We start from the raw sequence: 22,983 nt of genomic DNA, 5'->3' as shown, positions 1-22,983 counted from the left end.
TCCAGTGCATACCGTGTGGCGGCAAGCCACCCAGGTTCTGAGGCAAGAGACTGAGGACACGAGCTGTTCCAACATAATAAAATATAAAATAAGAATAGTTATACCAGATATAGATCTTAGATATGATTATATATGAATATTATTGATCATTAGTTTGTAGAAATTACTCTTTATTCCAATACTACAATAATCCTCGCTCTATAATCATAAACTAGGAAAAACCAGGCCATACAGAGATAGGAGCTGAGGAGACATAGTGAGAAGTGACCAGAAGACAAGAGTGCAAGCCTTCTGTTACACCTGGACAGGGCCACCAGAGGGCTCCTTTGTCTAGTGGTAATGCCAGCGTCTGGGAAGACGCCCATTGCCAAGCGGAACATGGTCTAGCGGTAGCGTTAGTGTCAAGGAAAAACACTTGCTACTTAGCAGACAGGGAAAGGGAGTCTCCCTTTTCCCGGGTAGTTTAGAGAAGACTCTACTCCTCCACCTCTTGTGGAGGGCCAGGCCCACCCGCGTTATCCAGAGGCCTAACCATCTCCCTGTGATGCTGTGTTTCAGTGGTCATGCTCCTAGTCCACCTTCATGTTCCATCCTGTACACCTGGCTCTGCCGTTTAGTTAGCAGTAGCAAATTAGTGAAAGTACTAAAAGTCTCTGATAAGCAGAAATAATAATGTAAGCTGTTTCTTTCTCCTCTCTCTCTCTCTCTGCCTTGGCTGCCAGGCAGGAAAGGGCCCCCTGTCCAGTGGACACATGTTCCATGTGGCCTTACCTATCATTGGAGATGGCTCGCACTCCTTATCCTGCCCCTTTGTCTTGTATCCAATAAATATCAGCATAGCCTGGCATTCGGGGCCACTATCAGTCTCCGCGTCTTGGTGGTAGTGGTCCCCCAGGCCCAGCTGTCTTTTCTTTTATCTCTTTGTCTTGTGTCTTTATTTCTATGCTCTCTTGTCTCTGCACACGAGGAGAAAACCCACCAACCCTGTGGGGCTGGACCCTACATACCCTAAAATAAACAATCGTCCTGTTCTCCATATCGGTCTCTCTAGTCTCTCGAGTCCTCTATTCCAGCACTTTTGAAGGCCAAGGTGGGCAGATCTCTTGAGGCCACGAATTCAAGACCAGCCTAGCCAACATGGGGATACCCCATCTCTATTAAAAATACAAAAATTAGCCAGGCTTTGTGGCACATGCCTGTAGTCCCAGCTCCTCTGGAGGCTGAGGCAGGAGAATCACTTGAACCTGGGAGGCGGAGGCTGCAGTGAGCTGAGATCCCACCACTGCACTGCAGCCTGGGAGACAGAGGGAGAATCGGTTTAAAAAGAAAAAAAAGTTTTTTCTGTGACAGCAACACTTAGAACTTAAAAAAAAAAGTAAGATTACTTGCTAATATAATTGACTAGTTGGCCCACATTCGACTTTTCCCAACATTCCCGCAATGTGCCTGGTTGTCAAACCAGGATTTAATAACCAGATTCCACCTCAGTCAGGCGGATAGACACCAATCCCGATCCATCCTCCGCTCCCGCTTGGAACAGAATTTCCCGCCTCAATACCGCAATGTCTGGTGGGAAATGCAGTCTCGGCTTCCAATGACGTCACCAGCACAGGGCGGCAGGAAGGGCTCTTTGCGCTTGCGCCGCCCCGCCTACGCACGCCATCTTCCGCCAGAGAATCCCGGCTCCTGCTGCAATGGAGAGGCTGCTCTGGAAGCTCTGGCATTGGGGTCTTCATCCCTGCAGGTTGGTGGTAGGATGAAACAGGAGACAGCGGGCTTGGAGGCACCATAGGGGGGCGGGGCTGACGTGCCACTGTTGGTGGGAGCAGAGGCGTGGGCACATCTCGGGGGCGGGGCCTGACGCACAGGTGCGGGCCGCGGACCCAGGCTGGGGCTGAAAGGGCGGCGCTGCTGGGAGGGCGGGCGTGGGATCCCGGTACTGAAGCCAGTTCCAGAGACGCCGGAGCGGGTGGGCGAAGCCGGTGGCGCAGGGACGGGGTCTGCAGGCCGGCCGAGCCTGGGAGGTCTGCGGGGAGGCTGCGCTCCGGCACTGCATGGACCTTGTGCGGCGTTCCGTGCACGCCCTTGTAAGGTCAGCATACGGACAGTTGTAGGGAGATGCCCCTCATTCCCAGACGAGGAGTACGAAGCGCATGCACACCGTCCTACTACCTGGCGAGTGTATTAGTAGGGTTTCCCGGTGTGTTTTCAGCAAGTGAAGATTCTGCTTGTGTCCCCTTCCTACGCATCCCATCCCCGCTTTAGTTTATAGGAGTTTATACAAGATCTGGTTTCTAGGGAAGTTGGGGGTCCCAGATGATGATCCTGTTTTCTTTGTAATAAAGTAGGTGTTACAAAGTTTCGAGGAGGGCGCCTTTTAGGAATCCCACCTAAAAGAACACCTCTTTGGACTAACCCTCTCACTGGTACTTCAAAGCAGAGGAGGTGTCACAGGTGAAGATTCCAGTTTGTATGACCCAAGCAGTTATTTTCCCACTCCCCAGAATGGCCCAGATTTGGTTGATAAGACCTTATCCAATAGCTCTCAAACACTGGGTGGTAGCGGAAGGTTTGGACCAACATTCAGAAGGAAGAGGGGAGTTTGGCTGCGAATGACAGGCAAGGGCCAAAGAGATGTTACTTGTTGGAGGGGACTTAATAGTGTGGTCTTCGGTGGAAAAATATCCTGTTATACTTGAGAGGATCTGTCTGGAGTACTCTGTAAAGACACTTTCATTCCTTCAATCGTTTCTCACTGTTTCCAGTGGCTGAACTTTCTTAAAAGTAGTCTAGGCCAAGGCAGGAGGATCACCTGAGGTCAGGAGTTCAACACCAGCCTGGCCAACATATACTGAAACCTTGTCTCTACTAAAAAATACAAAAATTAGCTGAGTGTGGTGGTGCACACCTGTATAGTCCCAGCTACTTGGGAAACTCAAGCAAGAAAATCACTTGTACTGGGGAGGTGGAGGTTGCAGTGAGCCGAGATTGTGCCACCCTACTCTAGCCTGGGCAACAGAGCGAGACTCTGTCTCTCAAAAAAAAAAAAAAAAAAAAAAAATTCCTGTCACGAAATTTAGCGTCCAGTCACTAAATTTAGCATCCAGTGATATGCTGAAGCTCCCTCTATCCTGGTAGCTTTTCCTGGTAGATCAGTAAGGGTTAGCCAAACTATTTCTACCTTATGAGAATGATGGAAAAAATTTGGCTTTGAGGAGCTGTGACTTGCCAGGGTCACATGATATACAGATGTTATGCATCCTGACTTTTTGGCTAGTGTTACTCATTTTGCTCCAATTAAGTCAAAACTTTTTTTTTTTTTTAGATTTTTGTTGACACTGAAGTCAACTAAGAACAAATATTGCTTTAAAGTACTTTCTCAGCCCCTCCCTGCCTGCCCACCCCTCCCGCTGGAAAAAATAATAATAAAGTACTTTCCCTTGCCGGGCATAGTATCTCACAGCTATAATCATAGCACTTTGGGAGGTCAAGACAGGAGGATCGCTTGTGCCCAGGAGTTTGAGACTGGCCTTGGCCACATAGGGAGACCCTATGTGTTTACAAAAAAAAAAAAAAAAAAAAATAGCTGGTTGTGGTGGCATCCACTTGTGGCCCCAACTACTTGGGGGGCTGAGGTGGGAAGATCACTTGAGCCCAGGAGGGCGAAGTTACAGTGAGCTGTGGTTGTGCCACTGCACTCCAGCCTGGGTGACAGAATGAGACTCTGTCTCAAAACCAACCAACCAACCAACCAACCAACCAAGCAGAAACATTTCCTTAACCATCTCTGTTCCTTTTTATCCCCAACTCTTTCTGTGAATTTTGTGACCTCAAGGACAAATAACAAGTGTTTCCTGCTCAGTGTCAGTAATCTGTTCTTGGAAATTATAAATTCTGTAGGAAAACAATAGCATATTTTACATACTTAAAAAGGGAAGATTAGACAGCGTCTCACTTCTATTCCAACCAGTGTCTTAAAATGTAAGTAAAATACAGTACAATGCTCACTCGTAAGAGATCCTTTTTGTGTATTATGTTTTTTTTAAGTCAACAGACATTTTTATGATGTAAAGAACTTTAAAACACAATTTACTAATATGCAAAGAGTTGCTTTTTATGATTAACATGGTCTCTTAGTAACAGCAGTCTCACTGATTTCCATCAAGTTGGCATTTATTGTGATTTGCCAAACTTCTACATGAGGTTGTGACGTTCTAGTGATTGTATTTGACAAGTAATTTCACATTATCTCCTTCACATGATTTTCTTACAAACATTGAGTTCTGATGGCTTAGGTGTATCAGTTACTGTTTTCTGTCTAAAGAACCAACGAAACTCAATGGCTTAAAAAGAAGTGACCATTTTATTTGATAGAAGTTCTGTTGATTCACATTTTGGCTTGTGTTCACCTGGGCATTTCCTTTGCTAATGTTGTCTGGATCACAAATGAGGCTTTAGTCATCTGGTGCCTTCACTCACATGTCTGGTGGTTCATGCTGACACTTGTCCAAGAAGGCAAGCACAAGTGGGCAAGTACTTTTCCAACCTATATTTTCATCATATTTTCTATGTCCCATTGGCCGAAGCAACTCAAACGGCAGAACCCCATTCATTATCAGAGCACACTCTATGAGGTCTTAGATACTGGGAGACTTGTCACTAGGAAACATTACTAAAACTGTATATCCCAAGAAATATACAATATGTACATTTTTCCCCCTATATAATCGTGGGCAGAAAATGTTGGGTTGCAAGATGCATTCTTTCAATGATTCTTAGGTATATAAAAGATGCATACTTTCGATGATGCATAGGTATATAAGAGATGCATCCTTTCGATGATGAGTAGGTATATAAAAGATACATCCTTTCAGTGATGCTTAGGTATATAAAACATACATCCTTTCAATGATAAGTAGTTATATAAAAGATGCATCCTTTCAATGATGCTTAGGTATATAAAAGATTCATCCTTTCAATGATGCGTAGGTGTATGAACGATGCATACTTTCAATGATGCTTAAGTATATAAAAGATGCATACTTTCAATGATGCTTAGGTATATAAAAGATGCATACTTTCAATGATGCGCAGGTATATAAAAGATGCATCCTTTCAATGATGCGTTGGTATATAAAAGATGCCTCCTTTCAATGATGCTTAGGTATATAAAAGATGCATCCTTTAAGTGATGCGTAGATATATAAAACATGAATCCTTTCAATGATGCGAAGGTATAAAAGCAAGATGTATTCTAGTGGAAACACCTATATGGAATCGTGTAGAATCTCCATATTAGTAGTGAAATTGTTAATGCAGCTGAATTATATTTCTACAATATTAATTTCATTGAAGACTAAATGTATATTTCTTTGGTTTAAGTTATTACATTGTTTCTTTGGATAAATTAATTGTCCCTAAATCAGTAGGTAATACATGTTTTCATTAATCCCAAAATAAATTGTATGTATCTCTACTAATTAATGTACTTGTGGGTACATCTTCAGTGGGATATTTGTTGTCCCTTATTGAGGCATGAATGACTATTCTGTCACAGGGAGGTTTTGTTGTTTTAGTCTTTTCCAGCTATTGTGTAGAGCGTTTTTGGCAAGAGAATCTAGGACCAAGCCACACCGGTTCTCTGCTTAACCCACTCCATTCGACTGTTCTCCCAGCTATGCTTCCAGAGTGCTCTGTGCATTTCCACGATCAACAAACGATGAATAAATCTCTTGTGAGTCATTTGTTTATATAATCCTCTCTTTGTTTTACATTGTATTTTTTGCCTTTATGGAGTCCACGGATTAAAATGAAAAAATAGAAATAAGTAAAATTCAGGTTAAAGGAAATGCACATAAATAAAATAATGCTGGCATGTAGACATATGCAGGTTATAAGCCATGGAACTGGAGTACAAATGTGTCTCTGGTCTTTCTGATGCTGCAACAAAAAGGCAGTCACATTTGTTACATGATTGGAATGGAACCTGGAAGGAGTGCATGCTGCATTCTCATGGGACAGGAAGACTTGCTGTCACCAAAGTCTGGAACACTGACTACATTGGTCACAGAGATGATGTAGTGAAAAGTTTTTTTTACTGCCGACCTGGAAATAAACACTTTTAGCATTTTGCAGTAGAAATAGTCACTTAGTGCTAAAGCATAACTCCCGTAATGAGGTTTTTCTGGAGTTGCTAAAACATTGCAGTCCCAGACGGCTTTTGGAAGGCCCTACTTGATTCATGGCTAAAACCTAGAATATCTGGAGGATTGAGTTGACCACAGGTCCTTAACTAACCCCCATACGTTTCTGTCAATTCATCTATACATGGAGAATTTATAGCAGATTGTTCACAATTGTATTTTCTGACAAATATTTCCACTGTTCACTTGCACTTTCATTCAGTGTAGTCTTAATTGGTTTATTCTAATGCTCACCATTAACCTAAATTATATGCAACTCCAATGGCTATTCTCCAGTCTGCCTTACTTGAATCTTATGCCGTACAGTAATCCCCCTTATCCACAGTTTTGCTTTCTGTGGTTTCAGTTCCCCGTAGTCAACTGCAGACAGAAAAGACAATAAGATATTTTGAATATCTTGAATATTTTGTTATTTTGAATATGTTGAATACAGTAGAATAAGATATTTTGAGAGATCACATTCCTATAACTTTTAGTATAGTACGTTGTTCCATTTTATTGTTGTTAATATCATAGTGTGCCTAATTTATAAATGAAACTGTCAAGGGTATGTATATATAGCAAAAAACATGGTATATATAAGGTTTGGTACTATACACAGTTTCAGGGATCTGCTAGGGGACCTGGAATGTATCCCCCATGGATAAAGGGGGACTCCTGCATTTCAAATTATTGTTCATGATCTTCTCCTGGAAATCTTCTGTGTTAGTTTCTATCATGACCTCACTGATGCTGCTTGTCTTTTTTTCCTGAATTCTTCTACTTCTTCTTTACATAGCTTATCCAATTGTTTCATCCAATTCCCCACCCATCCCACTGTGCAGTTCTTTTTTTGTTGTTGGTTGTTTGTTTTTTTTACCAGTTCTGCTCTCTGTGGTGTAGCAGTTGTGTTTATCTCCAGCATGGACTTCTCCGACCTTTAGACCAGGGATCCCCAACCCCCAGGCCATGGACCAGTCCAGTCTGTGGCCTGTGAGGAACTGGGCTGCACAGCAGGAAGTGAGTGGCAGGCAAGCAAGCATTACTGCCTGCACTCTGCCTCTTGTCAGATGAATGGCAGCATTAAATTCTCATAGGAGCATGAACCGTATTGTGAACTATGCATGTGAGGGATCTAGGTTGCCTGCTCCTTATGATAATCTAATGCCTGATGAACAGCTTCATCCCAAAACCATCCCCCCTCACACCCTGGTATATGGAAAAATTGTGTTTCACAAAACCTGGTGCCAAAAATTTGGGGATCACTGCTCTAGACAACAGGTTCAACTCTCCATTAAATGATTCTTTGTAGCTATCCGAAAGGCACCTCAAGCTTAACAAATCCAAAATAAAATTACATCCTTCTCTCTTCCTTTACACACGGTTTTAGAGTAGAGAGTAATTAGCTTCTACCTCTCAATAAGAGGAATAGTGAGAATCTGTAGCAGTCTTTAATAAACCACAGTTTTCCCTCTGGCTAAAAATTATTTACATTCCTCCCACATGCAAAATATACTTACCTGTAGAGGTAAGTATTCACCCATGGAACTGTCACCACAAACAGTGCAATAAACAACTTTTGCCTCCACGAATTTCTCCCTCCCCCCCACGCCCCTTTTGGGATACAGCCATTTGACATAACATATATTTTCTGTATAAGTCCGTTCTCCCATTGCTGTAAAAAACTACCTCGGACTGGGTAATTTATAAAGAAAAGCAGTTTAATTGGCTCACAGTTCCACAGGCTGTACAGGAAGCATGGCTGGGGAGGCCTCAGGAAACTTACAGTTATGGTGTAAGATGAAGGGTAAGCAGGCACGTTCTATGTGTCTGGAGCAGAAGGAAGTGAGTGGTGAAGGGGGAGGTGCAGTACACCTTTAACAACCAGATCTCATGAGAATTTACTAACACGAGAACAGCAAGGGGCAAGTCTGCCCCCTTATCCAGTCACCTCCCACCAGGCCCCTCCTCCAGCCTTGAGGCTTACAATTTGACGTGAGATTTGGGCAAGTAAACAGATTGAAACCATAGCATCCTCTTAACAAATTTTTAAATATGCAATTCCGTATTAACTACATTCTTTGATCTGTAGATTCCATTTACTCATTGCATAACTAAAACTTATACTCTGTGACAAATACCTCCCCAGTTACCCTTCCCTCTCAGCCCTTGGTAACCATGATTCAGCTCTATGTCTTTGTAAGTTTAACTGTTTTCCTTTTTTATATACGTGGAGTTACACAGGCTGTACAGGAAGCATGGCTTCATTTGTGCTGGAACAACAAAATACTTCAGGCTTGGTAATTAATAAAGAACAGAAATTTATTCTTAACAGTTCTGGAGGCTGGGAAGTCCAAGATCAAGGCACTGTCATCTGGTGCCTGATGAGAGACTTCATCCTGCATCCTTACATGGTGGAAGGCAAAAGAGTGGCAGTGAATGAATGCACTCCCAGTCCATTCGAGAGGGAAGAGCCCTCACCTCATCACTCCCCTGAGGCCTCACCTTCTAATACTATCACCTTGGTGATTAGATTTCAACATAGGAATTTGAGGGGAATACATACATCCAGACTATTGCAGATGGGATTATGTAATACTTTGTTCCTGTTTTGCTTATTTCTTAGCACAATATCTTTCTGGTATGTGCGTGTTTTTGCAAATGGCAAGATTTTCTTCCTTTCTAAGGCTGAGTAATATTTCATTGCATGTATAGACCACATTTTCTTTATACATTCATTATTATTGAGAGTTCTTATTACAAATGGGGAAGTGGTTTTTAATATTGATTTAATTTTTATTATTAAAAACATTTTTAGATGCTTAAATTCTTTTTAAAAATAAATATACTTTATTAGTTAAGGCAGTTTTAATTTCACAGCAGAATTAAGAAGTACATAGATTTACCATATACTGTGATCCACATATATATGTAGCCTTCGCCCTTTTCAACACCTCCCCCCACCATAGTAGTACCTTTGTTAAAATGAGGAACCTACATTGAGACATCATAGTTGTCCAAAGGCCATAGTTTACATTAGGGTTTACTCTTGTGGTTTTACATGCTATGGGTTTGAGTAAATGTATAATGACATGTATCCAGCCTTATAGTACCTCACAGAACACTTTGTTCTAAAAGTCATCCCTGCTCTTCCTGTTTATTACTCATCATCCTCCTAACCCTGCAAACCATCTCCATCATTTTGCAGAATGTTACATAGTTGCAGTTATATAGTAAGTAGCATTTTCCGACTGCCTTCTTTTACTTAGTAATATGCATTTAAGGTTCCTCCTTATCTTTTGAGGACAAGATAGCCCATTTCTTTTTAGTGCTGAATTATGTTCCATTGTGTGTACCATAGTTTCTTCATTCACTTACTGAAGGGCATCTTGGTTGCTTCCAAATTTTAGTTATTTTGAATAAAGCTGCTATAAATTTCTGTTTATAGGTTTTTATGCTAGCATTTATTGTCACCTCCTTTGGGTAAATACCAAGAGGTGCAGATGCTGGATCATATGGTAAGAATATGTTTACTTTTGCAAGAACAACCAATTTGCATTTCCACAATCTTAATGAGAGTTCCTGTTGCTCCACATTCTCACTGTCAGTTGTTGTCAGTGCTCCTTATTTTGGCCATTCTACTAGGTATGTAGCGGTATCTCATTGTTTTAATATGTTACCCTAATGTTACACAATATAGTGCATTCTTTTATATGTTTATTTCCTATATGTTTCTCATCATTGGTGAGGTATCTGTTAAGGTCTTTGGTCTATTTTATTAGGTGCTTTTCTTACTGTAGAGTTTTAAGAGTTTTTGGAGTATTTTATGTAACACCCTCTTTATCAGATGTGAGTTTTAAGAGTTTTTGGATTGTTTTGCGTAACAGTCTCTTTATCAGATGTGAGTTTTAAGAGTTTTTGGAATGTTTTGCATAACAGTCTTTATCAGATGTGAGTTTTAAGAGTTTTTGGAATGTTTTGTGTAACAGTCTCTTTCTCAGATGTTTTGTATAACAGTCTCTTTCTCAGATGTTTTGTGTAACAGTCTCTTTTTCAGTTGTTTTGTGTAACAGTCTTTCTCAGAAGTTTTGTACAACAGTCTCTTTCTCAGATGTTTTGTAGAACAGTCCCTTTCTCAGGTGTGTCTTTTGCAAATATTTTCTCCCAATCTGTGGCTTTTCTTCTCATTTTCGTGACATTGGCTTTTGCAGAACAGAAGTTTTCAATTTTAATGAAGTCTTGTTTATGAATCATTTTAAAATGGGTCTTGGCATTAGTGTTATATCTAAAAAGTCATTACCTTTCCTAGCATCATCTAAGTTTTTTCCTTTGTTATTTTCTACAGTTATAACTTTTGCATTTTACATTGAAGTCTGTGACCCATTTTGAGTTAATTTTTGTGATGGGCATAAGATCTATGTCTGGATTCAGGTTTTTTTTTTTTTTTTAATGTGGATTTCTAGTTGTTCCCATGCCGTTTGTTGAAAACAGCAACTTTGCTTTATTGTATCAGTTTAGTGTATTTAGGTGGGTGTATTTCTGGGCTATTTATCCTGTTCCATTGTTATATTTGCCTACTTTTGGGTAATACCACAGTGTTTTGATTAATGAATAAGGCTTAAAGTTAGGCAGTGTTTGTCTTCCAACTTTGTTCTTCAGTAATTGACTATTCTTGGTCTTTTGCTTCTCCATGTGAACTTTAGAATCAGGTTTACTTTTATTTTGTTTATTAAGGTGTTATTGCATTCCTCATATAGATCTTGTTACATTTGTTAAATTTATACATTAAGCGTTTCATCTGTTGGGTGCTAAATATAAGTAGTACTGTGTTTTCATAGCAAATTGCGCTTGGTTGTTGGTGCATTGGAAAGTGATTGACTTTCTCTTTTAACCTTGTATTCTGTAATCTTGCTTTTCAGTTCCAGGAGGGTTTTTTTTTTTTTTTGGTTTGGTCCTTTTTCTTTTTTCTTTCTTTTTTTTTTTAATTTTTTAGATTTTCTGCATAGACAATCCTGTCATCTGTGAACAAAGTTTTATTTATTCCTTCCCAATCTGTATGCCTTTAATTGTATTTTCTTGCCTTATTGCATTAGCTAGTATTTTCAGTATGATATTGAAAGGGGTGATGAGAGAATACATCTTTTTCTTCCTCCTGATATTGTGGAAAAGCTTTGAGTTTCTCATTATTAATTGTGAAGTTTGCTGTAGTTTTCTGTAGATATTCTTTATTAATTTCAGGAAATTCCCCTCTTAGCTTATTGAGAGATTTTATCATGAATGAATGCTGGATTTTGTCAACTGCTTTTTCTGCACCTGATCATGTGATTTTTCCTTTTCACTCTCTTGATGTAATGAATTACATTAATTGATGTTCAAATGTTGAACCAGCCTGCTATCCCCAGAATAAATCCCACTTGGTGATGGTGTATGATTCTTTCCATATATTGTTGGATTTGATGTACTAGTGTTTTTGAGGATTTTTGTATGTATTTTCATGAGAGATAATGGTCTGTGGTTTTCTATTTTGATGTCGTTGGAATAATTCTGGCCTCACATAATGAACTAGGAAGTATTTCAACAGCCTCTATCCTCTGAAATAGATTGTGGGGAATGGGTATAATTTCTTCCTGAAATATTTGGTCAATTTCCCAATGAATACATCCCGGTCAGGTACTTTCTGTTTTGAAGGTTATTAAAATAATAGGTTATTCAGATTGTGTGTTTCTTCTTGTGTGAGTTTCAATAAATTGTGTCTGTCAAGGAAGCGGTCCATTTGAACTAGATGATCAGATGTGTGCACAGAGTTGTTCATAGTATTTCCTTATTATCCGTTTAATGTCCACAGGATGTGTAGTGGTATCCCCTCTTTCATTTCTGATATTATTAGTTTCTGTCTTTTTTTTCTTAGCCTGGCTCTAGGGTTTTTAATTTTATTGAAGAACCAGTTTTTTAAAAAAGCAGCTTTGTTGTTAATCATATTGTAAAAGAATCAGCTTTATTGTTAATAATATTCTCTTGATTTTTCTGTTTTCAATTTCATTGATTTCTGCAACAATTTATTTTCCTATTCTTACTTTGGGTTTAATCTGCTCATTTTTTCCTTTATTTTAGATCATTCTTGTTTTCTAATATATGCATTTGATGCCATAAATTTTCTTCTAAGCCATGCTTTTGCTGTATTCTAAAAATTTTGACAAATTGTGTTTTATTTTCATTTTTATTTAGTGAAAATATTTATTAGGCCAGGCATGGTGGCTCACACTTGTAATCTCGGCCAGGGAGGCTGAGATTTGAAAGGCCAAGGCAGGAGGATTACTTGAGACCAGGAGTTTGAGACCAGCTTGAGCAGCTATAGCAAGACCCTGTCTCTACAAGAAAATTTTTAAAAGTTAGCAGGGAGACATGTGCCTGTATTTTCAGCCACTTTTGAGGCTGAGGTAAGAGGATGGCTTGAGCCCAGGAGTTCAAGACTGCAGTGGGATTTGATCATGCCACTGCACTCCAGCCTGGGTGACAGTGAGACTCTGTCTCTAAAAATACATGTAAATAATAAAATAAAATATTAATTTATCTTGAGATTTCTTCTTTGATGCATTCATTATTTAGAAGGTGTTCTTTTATCTCACTGTATTTAGAGATTTTCCACTTGTCTGTCTATTGCTAATTTTAAGTTTGATTTCATTGTGGTCTAAGAGTGCATATGGCAAGATTTGTTTTTTTAAATTGGTTAAAGCATATTTTATGGTCCACAGTGTGGTATATCTTGGTGACTATTGATCCTGAAAAGAATGTATATTTTACTGTTGTTGGATGAAGTCTATAAATAGGAATTGTATTTGTAAGAATTAAAGAAAGAGGAGAGAAACATGAAAGGTGTCTTGCCAGTTAAGACAGATTTATTTCATAGAAAACAAACCTGAGAGATGCCTTCTGGCTGAGTTAGGGCAGAGGCACACTCTCTTACACACTCAGAGTTTTTAAGGATTCAGGGTAGGAGAGTTAATACAAGGCTTGGACTGTTTCTGTGTCTGTGTTGCACTTATCTGTGTGGGAGAGTTGTGTGTCTGTCCCCATACATCTTTCTGCAGTGGCAGGCATGTCCCCTGAGTCTGTGTTTAGCTTTCTTATCTTAGTGCACCTGAAGGGAAAGGAATGTGCTTATTAAGGCCCACTATTTTATTGGGTCTGTTGTATGAGGGTGAAGTTTGACAGTTAAACTTTACCCAAGAGACTTTCGCCCCACCTCCCTCTGTGCCCAAGCTGTCTTATTAGTGTTTTACTGTCTGCTCTTTCTGGCTGCTTATAGTTAGAAGTGATATCCTTGAAATGCATGGGGCTAAGAAGGGAGCTGGAACTTAAAGTGGGAGTGTTTGTCCAAGGTGACAGGTGCTCTTTCTCTGTCAGTATCCAGTTCATTTATATTGATATTGAATTCAACTATACTGTTACTAATTTCTGCCTGCTAGATCTGTTTCTGATGGAAGGTGCTGATGTCTCAAATTGTGACAGTGGACCCATCTACTTCTCCTTCCAGTTCTGTTTTTGCCTTATGTCTTTTGACAATCAGCTGTCAGGTGCATACACATTAAGGATTGTCATCTTTTTGGAGGATTAACTGCTATGTCATGATGAAGTACCATTCTTTATCTATAATAACTTTCTTTCTTTGAAGTCTACTTTGTGTGAAATATAGTTACTCTTTTTTTTTTTTGAGACAGAGTTTAACTCTTGTTTCCCAGGCGGGAGTGCAATGGCATGATCTCAGCTCACTGCAACCTCCACCTCCTGGGTTCAAGTGATTCTCCTGCCTCACCCTCCCAAGAAGTTGGGATTACATGTGCCCACCAAGATGTCCAGCTAATTTTTGTATTTTTTGTAATACAGATGGGGTTTCACCACGTTGGCCAGACTGGTTTTGAACTTCTGACCTCAAGTGACCCACCCACCTCAGCCTCCCAAAGTGCTGGGGTTACAGGTGTGAGCCACCACACCTGGCCACTCCTGCTTTCTTTTGATTATTGTTAGCATTGTATATTTTTCTCTATTTACTTTTAATTAATGTGTGGTTTTATATTTAAAATGGATTTCTTGTAGACAACATATAGTTGGGTCTTGTACTTTGATCCACTCTGACAATCTGTTTTAATTGGTGCATTTAGACCATTGATATTCAAAGTGATTATTGATATATTTGAATTAATATCTGGCATATTTGTTATTGTTATTATTCCCATATTGTTTTGTCTTCCACTCTTTCTGCCTTTTGTGATGTTAACTGAGCATTTTATATGATCCCATTTTATCTTCTTTCTTTCTTTTTTTTTTTTTTCTTTTTTATTGATCATTCTTGGGTGTTTCTCGCAGAGGGGGATTTGGCAGGGTCACAGGACAATAGTGGAGGGAAGGTCAGCAGATAAACAAGTGAACAAAGTTCTCTGGTTTTCCTAGGCAGAGGACCCTGCGGCCTTCCGCAGTGTTTGTGTCCCTGGGTACTTGAGATTAGGGAGTGGTGATGACTCTTAACGAACATGCTGCCTTCAAGCATCTGTTTAACAAAGCACATCTTGCACTGCCCTTAATCCATTCAACCCTGAGTGGATACAGCACATGTTTCAGAGAGCACAGGGTTGGGGGTAAGGTCACAGATCAACAGGATCCCAAGGCAGAAGAATTTTTCTTAGTACAGAACAAAATGAAAAGTCTCCCATGTCTACCTCTTTCTACACAGACATGGCAACCATCCGATTTCTCAATCTTTTCCCCACCTTTCCCCCCTTTCTATTCCACAAAACCGCCATTGTCCTCATGGCCCGTTCTCAATGAGCTGTTGAGTACACCTCCCAGATGGGGTGGTGGCCGGGCAGAGGAGCTCCTCACTTCCCAGTAGGGGCGGCCGGGCAGAAGCGCCCCTCACCTCCCGGACGGGGCGGCTGGCCGGGCGGGGGGCTGACCCCCCCCACCTCCCTCCCGGACGGGGCGGCTGGCCGGGCAGAGGGCTGACCCCCCACCTCCCTCCCGGACAGGGCGGCTGGCAGGCAGAGGGGCTCCTCACTTCCCAGTAGGGGCGGCCAGGCAGAGGCACCCCTCACTTCCCCGACGGGGCGGCTGGCCCGGCAGGGGGCTGACCCCCCCACCTCCCTCCCGGATGGGGCGGCTGGCCGGGCAGAGGGGCTCCTCACTTCCCGGTAGGGGCGGCCGGGCAGAGGCGCCCCTCACCTCCCGGACAGGGTGGCTGGCCGGGCGGGGGGCTGACCCCCCCACCTCCCTCCCGGACGGGGCGGCTGGCCGGGCGGGGGGCTGACCCCCCCACCTCCCTCCCGGACGGGGCGGCTGGCCGGGCGGGGGGCTGACCCCCCACCTCCCTCCCGGACGGGGCGGCTGGCCGGGCGGGGGGCTGACCCCCCCACCTCCCTCCCGGACGGGGCGGCTGGCTGGGCGGGGGGCTGACCCCCCCACCTCCCTCCCGGACGGGGCGGCTGGCCGGGCGGGGGGCTGACCCCCCCACCTCCCTCCCGGACGGGGTGGGGGGCTGACCCCCCCACCTCCCTCCCGGACGGGGCGGCTGGCTGGGCGGGGGGCTGACCCCCCCACCTCCCTCCCGGACGGGGCGGCTGGCCGGGCCGGGGGCTGACCCCCCCACCTCCCTCCCAGACAGAGCAGCTGGCCGGGCAGAGGGGCTCCTCACTTCCCAGTAGGGGCGGCCGGGCAGAGGCGCCCCCCACCTCCTGGACAGGGCAGCTGGCCGGGCGGGGGGCTGATCCCCCCACCTCCCTCCCGGACGGGGCGGCTGGCCAGGCGGGGAGCTGATCCCCCCCACCTCCCTCCTGGACGGGGCGGCTGGCCGGGCGGGGGGCTGACCCCCCCCACCTCCCTCCCGGATGGGGCGGCTGGCCGGGCGGGGGGCTGACCCCCCCACCTCCCTCCCGGACGGGGCGGCTGGCCGGGCAGAGGGGCTCCTCACTTCCCAGTAGGGGCGGCCGGGCAGAGGCACCCCTCGCCTCCCGGACGGGGCAGCTGGCCAGGCGGGGGGCTGACCCCCCCACCTCCCTCCAGGACGAGGAGGGAGGACGCTCCTCACTTCTCAGACGGGGTGGCTGCCGGGCAGAGGGGCTCCTCACTTCTCAGACGGGGCGGTTGCCAGGCAGAGGGTCTCCTCACTTCTCAGACAGGGCGGCCGGGCAGAGACGCTCCTCACATCCCGGACGGGGCGGCAGGGCAGAGGTGCTCCCCACATCTCAGACGATGGGCGGCCGGGCAGAGACACTCCCTCACTTCCCAGATGTGATGGCGGCCGGGAAGAGGCGCTCCTCACTTCCTAGATGGGATGGCGGCTGGGCAGAGACGCTCCTCACTTTCCAGACTGGGCAGCCAGGCAGAGGGGCTCCTCACATCCCAGACGATGGGTGGTCAGGCGGAGACGCTCCTCACTTCCCAGACGGGGTGGCTGCCAGGCAGAGGCTGCAATCTCGGCACTTAGGGAGGCCAAGGCAGGCGGCTGGGAGGTGGTTGTAGCGAGCCGAGATCACGCCACTGCACTCCAGCCTGGGCGCCATTGAGCACTGAGTTAACGAGACTCCGTCTGCAATCCCGGCACCTCGGGAGGCCGAGGCTGGCCTATCTTCTTTCTTAGCATGTATTTTCTTTATAGCTGTATATTTTTAAACATTTTATAGTAGTTGCCTTAGGGTTTCAATATACACTTACAAGTCCAGTTTCAAATAATACTATACCACTTCAGAAGTAGCATGACTGTCTTCTAACATAATTTTTCTCTTCCATCTTCCTGTCCTTTGTGTCCTTGTCATCATTCATTTCAACTATATATAAGCACACATAATCGTGAGTGTGTATATAGTTACATATGTTTGTACATAATATGTAGATTGGTTAAGATACCCTCATTTATTCTTTCTTTACTGCTCTTCCTTTCTTTATGTAGATCCAGGTATATGACCTGTATATTTTTGTTCTCTCTAAATCATTTTTAATAGTATGAAGATAATTTTAAAAATTGGTTTGATTGATACTTAGTGCATATGATATGTTAGGCATGATTCTAAGGCATTGCACATACATATTTAATAGACATGATACATAATAATTTAAAATTAGGAACCCAGAGATTCATTAGTAGCAACAAATTGACATGTTTTAAATCCTATTTGGTAACTGTAAAACTATCATGCAAATTTACTATTTAGGCTTACAATAAATGAACATACCATTGTTAAAAATTTTATTAGAAAGTTGGACTAACTAGGCTTGAAGATAAATGGGTAGCACAATTGAACAGTAAGCAGAGGATACACATTATCAGCAAATGACAGACAAAAATATTTCAGAAGAAAAAATACTAGCACTAAAAAATGCGACTGAATTTATAACAGCAGAAATACAGCAGATCACATTTTGGGGCACCATGATATACTAACAGAAGCTATCATTTAATGTGTAACCACAGTCCATTGTGCTCCTCATTACACCAAATAACTTTTTGAACGAATAAACTAATTAAGTAACGTTTCAGGGTATTGTATCAATGTACCAAAAGTATCACTTGCATTTCTGTGCCCTAACAATATATCTGACAGAAATCCTGAAATAAATCCATTTAACAAATGTCAAAGTATTTACAAATAAATATAACCAAGAAGTTCAAGGATCTGTACATCAATAACTGTAAAATATTAATGAAAGCAATTATAGGAGACACAAATAAAACAAAAATATGTTGTGTTCCTGAAAAAGGTTTGTTTAAACATCCATACTGCCCAGAGTGATATACAGATTCAAATGAGTCTCTATCAAAATTTCAATAGCATATTTCACAAAAATAGAAAAAATATTCTCAAGTTTAGAATCATGAAAGAGTAAAGCAGTTTTGAGTAAGAAAGGCAAAGCTGGAGGCATTATACTTCCTGATTTTAAACTACATAGCAAAGCTGTACTCATCAAAGCAGAATGATACTAGCATAAAAACAGACACATAGACCAATGGAACAGAATAGATGTAGGACAATGCTTCCCTGTAACATGCACAAGATTCCCATGATGATGGTGACTATGAGAGGCTGTCATATTTGATGTAGGACAGTGCTTCCCTGTAACATGCACAAGATTCCTGTGATGATGGTGACTATGAGAGCCCATCACATATGATGTAGGACAATGCTTCCTCTGTAACATGGACAAGATTCACCCGGGGATCTTATTAAAATGCAAACTCATAGACCACACTTTGCCTAGGTAAGATAAGAGCATTTAAATGGATGTCTTGGTGACAGTGCTAAGTTGCTACTGTTCATGTGGTCACTGGCTCACCATATTAATTAAACTTAGGACCTACAGTCCCTGCTGGAAAAGAAATACAGATACATAGGATGTGACTGTACATATGGAATATCTGTTGTGTTCTGGACATTGTACTCGACACTAGAGATAAAAAGTCAAATATCCCTTGCCTCTTACTGAAAGGAGCTTCCTACACAGTGGCTTCTGACTGCAGTGTATATTCTCTCTTCTGTCCTAGGTGGGTCAGCTCTATCTCAATTGGTAACTGAACACTGCCCAGTGGGTTTGATGGGGGAGACCATAGTTAGCTGTGCTCCCACATAGCTATTACCATAGCATATCTCGTGAAGCCATTTCTCCCTTGTCAGAAGGCTCTCTCCAGTATCATACATGCTCCCCATGATTACAAATTCTTCCTCCTTGCACCAAAAGTTCCTAAATCTTGCAAAGATAAAAACATAAACCACATTCTCATCATATTAGTTGTATATTAATGATGAAAGTTCCTCACTTTTCTTTCTTTATTTTTTGAGATGGAGTCTTGCTCTGTCGCCCAGGCTGGAGTGCAGCGGCGTGATCTTGGCTCACTGCAAGCTCCACCTCCCGGGTTGATACCATTCTCCTGCCTGAGCCTCCCGAGTAGCTGGGACTACAGGCACCTGCCACCACGCCTGGCGAATTTTTTGTATTTTTAGTAGAGACGGGGTTTCACCGTGTTAGCCAGGATGGTCTTGATCTCCTGACCTTGTGATCTGCCAGCCTCAGCCTCCCAAAGTCCTGGGATTACAGGCATGAGCCACCGCACCCAGCCCAAGTTCCTTACTTTTCATGTGTTTAATATTTTCTCCCAATTTATAGAATATATTGATTAAAAATAAATTTTAGCCATGCATATCTATTAAAAACTTCATGATATACTTTGCTATTTTTAAATTTCTTTTGCTCTTATAAAATGTGTGTTCTGGACTCATGTTGGCTTCCATTTCTTCCCTCTGGCTTCTATTAGTTTAGGCTATGAGCAGAGATGGACAAGGTGGCTACTGTAATGGATCAAGGCTATGTGCAGAGATGGATGAGGCAGTGGCTGTAATGGATCAAGGCTATGAGCATCTTGTGAAGTAGGGTGTTAAATCTGTAAATATCAGAATGAATCCAAACTTATCAATTCAAAACTGGATTGTAAAACAGCTCAAAAAAGACTAAAAACACAGCCCTACAGTTTAGGAGGCTGAGGCAGGCAGATTGCTTGAGTTCAGGAGTTGGAGACAAGTCTAGGAAACATGGAACAACCCTGTCTCTACAAAATATATATATATATGTATATATATATATATATATATTTTTTTTTTTAATTAGCTGGGTATGGTGATATGAGCCTGTGGTCGCAGCTTTTCAGGAGGCTGAGGTGAGAGGATTGCTTGAGCCCAGAAGGTAGAGGCTGCAGTGAGCTCTGATCACACCACTGCATTCCACCCTAGGTGACAGAGTGAGACAAGTCTCAAAAACAAACAAGCAAAAATAACTAAGAAAAACAGCTCTAAACGAAGGTGGCTAGAAAAGTAGCTCAAGTTGTTCCTGTCTGGTTAAATACAAACATAAATGAACTACTTATGTGCCACAGTGGCTTCATAATGCTGAAAGCAAAGTCAATTGTTCTAGCAGGTTCTGGAAAACTTTATCATATCATGGGGTTCAATGAAAATATCAAATCATAAATATAATAATCAAATCTGAAAGTGAATCTAGTTTCAAAGACCTCAGAAGCCACTGTGTAGGAAGCTCCTTTCAGATAGAGACAAGGGATTATTTGACTTCTTATCTCTGTTGTCTAGCACAATGTCCAGAACACAACAGATATTCCATATCCATAGTCACATCCTATGTATGTGTTATTTCTTTTCCAGCAAGGACTAGAGGTCCTAAGCTTTGTTTATATGATGAGCCAGTGCCCAAATGAGCAGCAGAATCTTAGCACAGTCACCTACACACTCATTTCAATGCTCTGGCCTCTTATCCAAGCTAGTCAAAGTGTGGTCTATGGTTTTGCATTTTAGGGAGATCCCTGGGTGAATCTTGTGGCTGTCAAAGGAGGAGAAGCGCTGCCTCAAAATATAGAAAAGGTGAACTAATTTATCGAGGCAGACTGGCTTTTTATTTATTTATCTTGCTGACGCGAAGATTCAAATTGATATACACAATCACCCCCGTAAGGATTTCAGGTAAAAAACAAACAAAGGTTTAGATACCAGATGTGTTTTACAATTACCACACCACTCTTTACTACAGCATCTAGTAGCACATTTCCAATAGATTTAGGTGAAAATTTTTATTTCATGAGCCTTCTGTCAGTACTTTTAAAATTCGATACTCAATAAACAGTTGCCAAATTGAATCTCTTACAGGCATCTCACTCAAACTGCAGTCATATTTTCCAATAGGCCCCATAAAAATCCTTGTTCTGGAGCAATCTAATATATTTATCCACCTCTTTAGACACTTAGGTACGTATAATAATACAAGCTTTGTGTGGCTGTGTATATTGTGTACCTTGTGGCCTCTTGCCCAGTTTCTGCAACACCTGAAGCTGAGGCAAGTTTAATGTAAATAACGTCCAGCAATGTTAGAAATGTTGACTTTTATGTGCCCATCAGGAAAAAAAGGTGAATGCTATTGTAGAGGAAATTTTCGTTCTGGAAAAAATGCATACTGTTTGAATATTACTTTCATGCTTTCCACAAATATTATACACAGATATCATATTCCAAGGGTTATGTTTCAAAGTCATCAAAAATAGAAAATACATTTTATATTTCTAGCCGAAAATAATAACAATAATTAGCCTACCTTTGGGGAAATGTGATAAAAATACTGATGAGCATCACAAATCATTAAAAGCATAAAATGTGCAATGATTTTATGTGCAAACAAACTACATGTTGTTTATATGAATTATATACGTAGGAATATAGACACATTTGATAAATGCTATTTAAAGTCTGAGTGCTTTGGTAAATGATTCAGTCACGTGTAGGTTGAAGGGATTACTTTTATCTGCCTTCATAGTGAGAATTAGATTTCTATTCTTTATAAATCAGGGAATACAGATTGTGCATGGAGTAAAAGAATTCAATCCTTATTAATAATGATGGCACCGGCACTGCAGAAGAGAAAGCCTGTCAGGGTAACGTGTTCAGTTTTACATCATAATCAGAGTGTGTCGATCTCTGTTGAAGGCAGAATTAAAAACCCCTTCAACATTTTTAAATAATAGATGAAAAACATCTCAAAGTCACTTTTAAAATTTGAATTGACGATTCCACATAACAGGAAAAGGATCAAGAACATCTTAAAGAAATACTTCACGATGGAAGTGATGTTTTAAATGCAATTTCATCAAGGAAAAGTTTTTTCAGAAAGTCTTTTGACCTCAGTAAGAATCTCATTAGTTTACTCTGGTAAATAGTTTCTAGTAAAATGAGAAAGACTTGATTTTTAAAAAACAATAAAAAATTACACGGTTTAATCTAATGTTGTGATTTCGAAAGTGCTGTTTGTGCCCTCACGGTTACACATGTGTATTTATACACATTTTCTTGGCTCACTCAAATGCCAAAAAAAACTTTACTATCCAGGCTCCTTAAAAGCCAAATTAATTTCTAAAAGTGAGGATTGTATGTATGCTGTGAGGTGTGCGCAGGTGTATGCTTGTGATGTGTATGTATGGTGTGTGTGTGTGGTCTGTGTGTGTAGTAGGTGCATGGGGTATGTATATGTGTGTGTGGTGTGTATTGTTGATGTTATGTGTGTATACTGTGTGTAGTGTGTGGGTGGTGCATGGTGTGTATATGTGCTGTGTTTGTGGAGTAAGTGTGTGGTGTGTATGTATACTATGTGTGATGTGTGCATGTGATATGTGTGCAGTGTGTGTGGTTATGATGCTGTGTGTGTGCAGTGTGTGTAGTGTTTGATGTGTGATTGATGTGTGTGTAGAATGTGTGTGGTGTGATGTGTGTATGTGATGTATGTGTTTGCTCTGTGTGTGGTGCTGTATGTACGTGTGCAGTGTGTGGGGAGTATGTGTGGGGAGTATGTGTGGGGTGTGTGGTGCTGTATGTGTGTGGTGTATGTGTAGTAGATTCGTGTGTCTGGTGTGTGTGCAGTGTGTGTGGTGTGGGGGTGTGGCACGTGTGCACATAGTGTGCAGTGTGTGTGGGGTGTGTGCACATGGTGAGTGCGGTGTGTGTGGTGTTGGGGGTGTGCATGTGTGCACATGGTGTGTGCAGTGTCTGGTGTGTGTGAGCATGTGCACATGGTGTGTGTGTGGTGTGGGGGTGTGTGTGCATGTATACATGGTGTGGGTGTAGTGTGATGTCTGTGTGTGTGTGCATGTGCACATGGTGTGTGTGTGGTGTGTGCAGTGTGTGCGGTGTCTGTGGTGTTGGTGTGTGTGCATGTGCACATGGTGTGATGTGTGCAATGTGTGGTGTCTGTGTGCAGGGTGTGTGTGCAT

General features: G+C 42.1%; 1 long non-coding RNA gene across 3 annotated transcripts in view; it reads left to right on the top strand.

Moving 5' to 3' along the window:
• The first annotated feature begins 1,642 nt into the window (after positions 1-1,642).
• The window catches only part of LOC129137844 (uncharacterized), a 161,898-nt gene continuing 140,557 nt past the window's right edge, over positions 1,643-22,983 (top strand). For all 3 annotated transcript variants that reach the window (XR_010152134.1, XR_010152133.1, XR_010152135.1), the window contains exons 1-2: positions 1,643-1,744; positions 5,577-5,734. This is a non-coding gene — a long non-coding RNA (uncharacterized LOC129137844). The remainder of the gene's footprint in view (positions 1,745-5,576; positions 5,735-22,983) is intronic.

The sequence above is a fragment of the Pan troglodytes genome, chromosome 17 (genome assembly GCF_028858775.2).
Source record: "Pan troglodytes isolate AG18354 chromosome 17, NHGRI_mPanTro3-v2.0_pri, whole genome shotgun sequence".
Taxonomy (NCBI): Eukaryota; Metazoa; Chordata; class Mammalia; order Primates; family Hominidae; genus Pan; species Pan troglodytes.
This window is presented reverse-complemented; position numbering and strand designations above follow the sequence as displayed.